Source organism: Podarcis erhardii (genome assembly GCF_964252035.2).
Source record: "Podarcis erhardii genome assembly, chromosome: 8".
Classification (NCBI taxonomy): domain Eukaryota; kingdom Metazoa; phylum Chordata; class Lepidosauria; order Squamata; family Lacertidae; genus Podarcis; species Podarcis erhardii.
The window spans coordinates 30,902,015-30,910,538 of record NC_138499.1 but is presented as its reverse complement, the minus strand read 5'-3'; positions in this window follow the sequence as shown (position 1 = coordinate 30,910,538).

Here is an 8,524-nt window from a genome sequence, read left to right as displayed (position 1 = left end):
AAACAAAAAAAGCATGACTTTTGGCTCAGACATTACAATGAAACAGAATGAAGAAAAGGAGTGTATGCATATAAAATTAGGAAGTAATAATAATTTATTATTTATACCCTGCCCATCTGGCTGGGTTTCCCCAAACACTCTGGACAGCTTCCAACAAAATATTAAAATACAGTAGTCCTTCAGATATTAAAAGCTTTCCTAAACAGGAGCAGCTGGAAGCAGCAAAGAGGGAGATCCCAGGCCTCCCCTGCATTAAATGGAGCAGGCCACGCCCCCCAGGCCAGCCGATTGGCTGGCCAGGGGATGATGCAATCAGGGATTCCCTCAATCGCAGGGAGGCTGAGAGCCAGCCCCCACCGCATGGTGGGAGGGTGAAGCCCGGAACCCCACCTCCTTTCTACGTCGGAAGTGGCTTTCCTAAACAGGGCTGCCTTTAAATGACTTCTAAAAGTCTGGTAGTTGTCTTTTCCTTTGACATCTGATGGGAGGGTGTTCCACAGGGCGGGTGCCACTACTGAGAAGGCCCTCTGCCTGGTTCCCTGTAACTTTGATTCCTGCACTCATTATTCTTGCCTGCTGGTCAATGAGAGAGACAATTTCTCACATTGAGAATAAACATTTTTCACATCACTTTTGCTCTTAAGGAACAGTTTGCTATTCAGAAGAACACAGAAGACTCGTGCTCTGTGCAGGGTATCTAATGCTAGGCTGTGACATAGGAAAAATCCAAACAGACCTATGGTGCGCATGTGATTTTCAAAGAATCATAGAACTGTAGAGTTGGAAGAGACCCCAAGAGTCATTTAGTCCAACTAAAGCATCCATGACAGATGGCCAACCAACCTCTGCTGAAAAATCTCCAAGGAAGGAGAGTGATTTTCTTGAATGGACTAGATTTGTGAAGGAAATTGTAGATGAAGAGGGGAAATAACCTTAAATTAGTGCCACTTACTTTGAACATATCCCCCCTTTTTAGTTCCCCACTGAATAGCAATGAAGTTGTTGCAGTAATGAAATAAACTGCATTTTTTTAAAAAAAATCAGAACAACAGTTCCTAGAAATGTCACTTCCCAGTGATCTTGAGAATGGTGCTTCCCCCAACCCCTTTCTCTGCAAATAGATACCAATTTCCATTTTACGTCGCTCTTCATAATTATAGAGAAAAATAACTCTTTTGTCTGGGGTCATGGCCCTCCCCACACTGCAAATGCTGGATGTGGCATTTTAAGAGGTGCAAAAACCTTCTCCAAACATGCAGAACGGTCAGGGTGATGTTGTGCAGATGTGAAAAAACAAACAAACAAACCCATAACGATTTAAATGGCTCTTGTGAAAATGGCCTCCTGTTTTTCATTTCTGCAGCCATATGCTTTTAGCACAGTGAATGAATGATGTTGCAGGATCCATCTAAAAATAATAGAAACAAATCAGTAATTGTTCCTAATGGCTTCAAAAGAGTATCAGAATCCACAACTATCAAAGCTAATCTAGCAGAAGAAGGGGGAGGGAGTGAAATTGCTTCTCCTATGGAAACAAATTGTAATTAATTGCTTAATTTGCCAAGACATTTGCAGTATATATTTAATAGCTCCAGCATTCAAAGGAGCCTTGCCAAACAGCTTTATGAAGAAACATGATCTATGTGTAGCCTCAAGCAGATACTAGCTAGTAACTCACTATGCCGTACAAAAGAACTGCGCACAACAGGAGTCTCATGTTTCAGATTCTGACGCCTCAGGATGCTCTGATCTTCAAGGATAATTTTTTATATATTCTGTATCACCTGCACATCAGTTTTTATAAACGGAAGATTCAGAACAAGCTCAGTATCCACATATTTTGCTTATATTGGTTAACCCATTAAATGTTAACATGAGCAAACAATGCAGTTATATAAAATGTCATCCAAAGTTGGCTATGCGTTGCTTTGGACTGGTCAGGGGCGGCTCAAGGCATTTTGGGATCCAAGGCAAAATGCCCAGCTGCTACCTCCATGATGAATGGGGGCAAATTCTGTAAGGGCTTCTCCTCAAGAACCTCTTGAGGTGCTTCCTTTCCTGATCCCCCCCCCGGGGGGGGGGGCTTTGCATCAGCTTCTTCTTCATTAAAAGCCGGCACAAAGCCCTGGCTGCAAAGCTAGGCGGTGGAACACCTCCCCTCTCACCATCTTGGAAGGAAGGAAAGCATTCCTCAGAGCTTTGCTTGGTCTCTTTCTGCCCTAGAGGCTGGGGAGACCAGCAGCAAATCAGTTCTGATTATGGTATATCATTGTGAGGATGAGACTCAGGCTTGCACACTCTTCTTTTGGCCTACTCCATACAATTGGGAGTGCTTGTCTTAGAGCCACATTCTGAGTAGTTTAATTGACTCTTAGGCTGAGCAAAAAAAGGTAAAGGGACCCCTGACCATTAGGTCCAGTCGTGGCCGACTCTGGGGCTGCGGTGCTCATCTCGCTTTATTAGCCAAGGGAGCCAGCATACAGCTTCTGAGTCATGTGGCCAGCATGACTAAGCTGCTTCTGGCGAACCAGAGCAGCGCATGGAAACACTATTTACCTTCCCGCCGGAGCGATACCTGTTTATCTACTTGCACTTTGACCTGCTTTCGAACTGCAAGGTTGGCAGGAGCTGGGACCGAGCAAAGGGAGCTCACTCCGTTGCAGGGATTCAAACTGCCGACCTTCTGATCGGCAAGTCCTAGGCTCTGTGGTTTAACCCACAGTGATTAACAAAGTGTTTGGGCTTTTATCTGTCATATTATTGGGTTGGGGGCACTCTTGGGTCACCCAATGCCAACTTGGCTTTGGGGCCCTGGGGGGGTGCCCTTTTAAGCATGGCCTGCACATCTGGGTGAACTCCAAACCAGCAGGGCCACAGTGAGCTGGTCAAGTGACAAACCCAAGTTTTTCAATGCAAGGAGGAAGAATTCCTTCCCATCCTTTGTGGTGGAACCACAGGAGGGGCCTTTATATGAGCCCAGAAGCAGGGAGGGAGTCAGAGGTGCCAGCTTCTCTGGAGAAGTGAGGGGGCTAGACACAATATTCTGAAGTCATGCAATGTCCTAACATCACACCGGGGTACCCTCTGAACATTGTGTGCCTGTCCTCCTCAAAAAAAGATTGTGGGGGCATAGTGCTCCAGCCCCCAGGAGCCAGCAATCTTGGAAGGAGTTGATCCCTCCTACCTTACAGAAGTTCCTTCATGGACTATGTTTTGTTTCTGTTGATCTAATTGGTTCAACTGCAGACCCTCCAATATTTTATAGTTAATATAACCTCCCCACCCCCCATCTCTTGCCCTGAGTCTTCTGTGAGGTGTGAACTTTATGCATAGTGATGTGACAACAGAGACTTAGACATTCTTTCCTTCATTCCTTAATGAAACAGCAGGATTTTCGTGTGGTCTCTACATAACTGGTCCACTATAAGGAGGGAAAAACAAAAACAAGGGAGAAGACAGTATTGAAAGACAATGTCATTTAAGGGATACAGTCTTGCCTGGCATTATTTTAAAAGAACAGAAAGAGCACCAGTTCACTGATGGCGTACTTTCCTCCTGAACCAGCAGAAGCAGCAACTAGCCTCTTTGATCTGTGTTAACCTAAAGACCTAATTGAAACTAACCCAGAACTAAGCCTGGGGTATGCAGAGACCAAAATATGTTGACTATTTATTTATTTATTTTAAAAGCTGTAAAATAATCTCTGTGGGGGGAAATATTTTGCTTCAAAAGATTTTCCAGCAGTGACAAAGTCAGGGTTTCTGTTGAAATTTCAAAAGAGAGGAATTGGTTGTAGATGCAGATTCTGAAATATTAATCACCAAGGAGAGTTTAATGTTCACTGCAGTTTGATAGGGCTGAACAGCTGGCGATAAAGACAGATCAGAAACCTGTACTTCCTTTTTTTATTTTCAAGGACCAAGGGTGGGGGGAAATTGTCTAATACTATTGCTGTAAGACTGAGACCCTAAATATTTACTTGCATCACAGTCTTTACAGAACCTAGTCTTCAGTGATTCACCAAAAGATCTTAGGAAAGGCATCTGAACCAAGACACAGAGCAAAATGCTTAAAAAATCACACTTTTCTCAATGTTGTGTAGCAGTTGTCCATCCAAAACAAATGCATAGAAAAAAATGTTCATTATCTAGACCCAAATGCTATAATTGTGGATAATTTGCATATTATGGTCACAGACTAATAAAATTAGATACATTAAGACTATTAAAAACAAATATATAAAAACATTCACCACCCCAAAAGAAGCCAACATAAAATTTCTTGTGATTTGCATTGCTGTTAGAAAAGATTTTGCAACTTTCCCCATGCCCCTCAGCAGAACTCTGTTACACCCCCCCGGTCTGCTCCTCCTGCTCTGCCCCTGTTCTTCCCTCTTCCAGATCCAAAAGGACCCACACATTGGCGGGTATCATTTGGACACGCCTAAAATGGTCTCCGCTTGTATTGGCCTTTTATGAAACTGAATTCTTTCAATGGTGCTTAGTAAAAATCCTATAGGAAAAAGGCTCTATCTATATTCTGATGGCATGAGCATCATGATGACCAGTAGATTCTTATCTGCTGCAATCTTCATCCACCTTCACAGCCATTGTAACATACCGCATGTTATCTTCTGCCTGTTCTGTCATTGAGGACTTCTTGGATCGATCATTGTCTATCTCTTCCCCCTTGACCTTACTGCCTTGAGTGACCCTACTGGAAACATGAGATGCTGAACGGCTTTGCTCACAAGGATCATAGGAACGTGCAAGCCCACTCACCACAACAAGGTGATTCATCGGGTGGGGGAGATATATATATATATATATATATATATATATATATATATATATATGCTTTCGTATATATATATACGAGGACACCAAAACCTGCATAGATAGATATATATATATATATATATATATATATATATATATATATATATCTCCATCCATCCATCCATTAGGGAATCCCTAGAACAGATTTAGGGGATGTGCTGGAAGATGGGGGAGGGGCACAGTGGCTGTTCCATTGCACAAGCAGAAATCCTTGCACTTATGAAATTACTTAGTGCTACGCTATAGTATTGAATTACAATTTTAACCATTAATATATTTCCATGTTAATTAGACAACATCAAGACTTAAGTAAGAGTCCACGAAATAAGCTTTTTAAAAGATAGTGTGGTTTTTAATGGCATTCTCTTTTATACATCGAAAACTGTGCTTTTAGTCTTCAGAATAATCATTGTTCCTATTTACCTCAGTTTCTGTAACCTATTAGGAAATCATTTCCTGTAGTCTGTAATTATATTGAACAATTTACCTCATCATATTTCCATATGAATTAAGAAGTAAATAGGAAGGTTAAACAACAGAATAATCAGAGAGTAAGCGGGTAGGGGTTATTTTATTTTTCTGTTATTAATTCTAATAGCATTATTTACTATAATGCTGTGAAGTCTCATTTAATGTAAGCATGTTTAATAGCCTATACAAGAGCTGTCAAGAAGGGTTTTGTTTTTTGATGGTTTTTTTGCTTTTCTATTGAGTGATCTAGTTTCCACTGAAATCAATGACAAATAACCCTTTATTATAATTAGGGCCATCACTCAATTAAAAATATTGTAACCAATCAATGCAATGGGTTTTGCTCAATTAATTAATTAAGGCTGCAATCTAAACCCACGTACCTGGGAGTGAGCCCTAATGAATTGAATAAGGCTTACTGTTTAGGATTGCACTGCAAATCTGCGTAAAGCTGTAGGTAACTGATCTCTAATTCTGCTGAAAATGCATACTTTCCTTTAGATAATAACTGCAGCAGCTGTAGCAAGTTACCATCTTAAAAGAGGTATTCACTCCTGTGTGAGATGACACCTGCAATCCACAGTTCCTGTGTTCCATTAACTTCCATATTAACTTCCATTTTTAAAAAAAGTAAGAAAATTTGGGACATCTTTTTAAAACTGGATTTTGCAATTGTACAAAGAAGTGAGAAAAACAAAAGTGCACAACAAAGGGAAGAAAACAACAGAGTACATCCCAAACAGGGGGAACATGAGGTCAAGAACACTTTACAACAAAATTGAATATAACTTAAAGGAGATCATGGGAGTCCATCTGTTACACAGATGGAAGAGTGTGTTATGCAGAACACATCATAGAATCATAGATGTCCTTTGATGTGTCTGACAAGTGGCCCTGTTTATCCAACTCAGGCAAGTTGAAAAAAATTCCACCATACAGCACTAAACCACTGTGGTTTTTATTTATCCTTTATTAAACATAGTTTATGGGTAATTTTTTTCCCAATATTGCAAGAGGCCAGATGTTCTTATACTAAATTGGTAAAGACAAATTGTTCAAGGAATTTCATTGTTGAACTACAGTTTGATGAGCAGAGGTTAACTAAAGCCACATAATTTGTTCAGATTGTACATCTTTGTTCAAGCCATGAAAAAATAACAATAAAAATATGTCAGGAACATAGGCAGTAGCTTCTTCCCATTCCCCCCCCCCCCAAGTAGGAATAGCAGCTGTTCAAACTTTGTCAATAATCAGGGTGCATGGAAGTGAATATTTAGGATAATTAAGAAAATGCTGATGTTTCTGAAACCAAGCAGGTGGCAATTTGTTCTAAGGTCACTGGTCCTTCATTCAGTAGAAATCTTTCAATCTGAAATACAGGCGTACCTTGGAAGTCAAACAGAATCCATTCCAGAAGTCCATTCAACTTCCAAAATGTTTGAAAATCAAATCCTGGCTTCTGATTGGCTGCAAGAAGCGCCTGCAGCCAAACAGAAACCACGGAAGCCCCATCGGACGTTCGGGTTACAAAAGAATGTTGGCAAACCAGAACAATCATTTCCGGGTTTGTGGCATTCGGGAGTCAAAGCATTTGAGTTCCAGGGCGTTCGGGATCCAAGGTACGACTGTACCACTTCTTGTCCCAGTGCACAAGTTACAACTTTAAACTCTCATCTAACAACCCTAGATAGCTCTGCAGAGAGGTTAAGAGAGAACAAGAAGAAGAAGAGTTTGGATTTGATATCCCGCCTTTCACTCCCTTTAAGGAGTCTCAAAGCGGCTAACATTCTCCTTTCCCTTCCTCCCCCACAACAAACACTCTGTGAGGTGAGTGGGGCTGAGAGATTTCAAAGAAGTGTGACTGGCCCAAGGTCACCCAGCAGCTGCATGTGGAGGAGCAGAGACGCGAACCCGGTTCCCCAGATTACGAGACTACCACTCCTAACCACTACACCACATTGGCTCTCCAAACAAATTGGAGAAAGCCAAGGTGGCCATATTAAGAAAGTAGTTTTGAAATAGGGATTACTCAGGTCTTTAAGCATTTTTAGCTTGACCAAACTAAAGGGCAAAGCCCAGAGAGAACCAAGTCCCAACTATTTGATCAGATCCAGCCCCTTCTTTGCTCTCATGATTGCAAAAGTTAATTGGTGCTTTTGGAACGTCTCAATGCAAGGTTTAGAAGTCTGCACCTCCCTCCATTCATTTTAGTATAATGTAATTTCATAATTAAGGGAACGCGGGTGGCGCTGTGGGTAAAAGCCTCAGCGCCTAGGGCTTGCCAATCGAAAGGTCAGCAGTTCGAATCCCCGTGGCGGGGTGCGCTCCCGCTGTTCGGTCCCAGCGCCTGCCAACCTAGCAGTTCGAAAGCACCCCCGGGTGCAAGTAGATAAATAGGGACCGCTTACTCGCGGGAAGGTAAACGGCGTTTCCGTGTGCTGCACTGGCTCGCCAGATGCAGCTTTGTCATGCTGGCCACGTGACCCGGAAGTGTCTCCGGACAGCACTGGCCCCTGGCCTCTTGAGTGAGATGGGCGCACCAACCCCAGAGTCTGTCAAGACTGGCCCGTACGGGCAGGGGTACCTTTACTTTTACCTTTAATTTCATAAGCAGACAAAGGTGATTTATCTTGATATTATCTTTTTAACGGCTCAAATATTTTAATTGTTCAATCTAACTAAACAATTGCATGCTACAGTCCTAATCATACTGGATTGGGATTGAATGTGTGCTTTATTAATCACACATATGGGTAACTTGGGAAAGACCCCAAAACCCAAGATCAATGTATGGCATTTAAGGCAGAATTCCTACAATTTAATAGAAAGGGACTACAAATGTCATTACTAGGAAAGACATCTTGCTTGTGGGCAGGTTGTAGCTCACCGGGTTTGTCAATCCAACCCCCTAGGATTCTCCCCAGGCAATATCCTTCACCAGCACAGCTCCACACGCTCCTCAAATGATTTTTCCTGGCTGCAATATATCCTTGGACTTTTATGTGTGTCTTTTGGTTGCCTGGACAAAGGGTGGAGGGAGGTGTGTGAAAACTTCATGTTTTTGCATGGCTGCCATGTAACCTACTAAAAGGGAAGAGTCACATCCATGGTCCCACCCACTTTTGCTTCTGTTCCTTTAAGAATTCCTTCCTCATATAACACAGGCTCAACCCTTAAATGCAGGGTTGCTTCTAATATCACAAACTAGCTTTCCT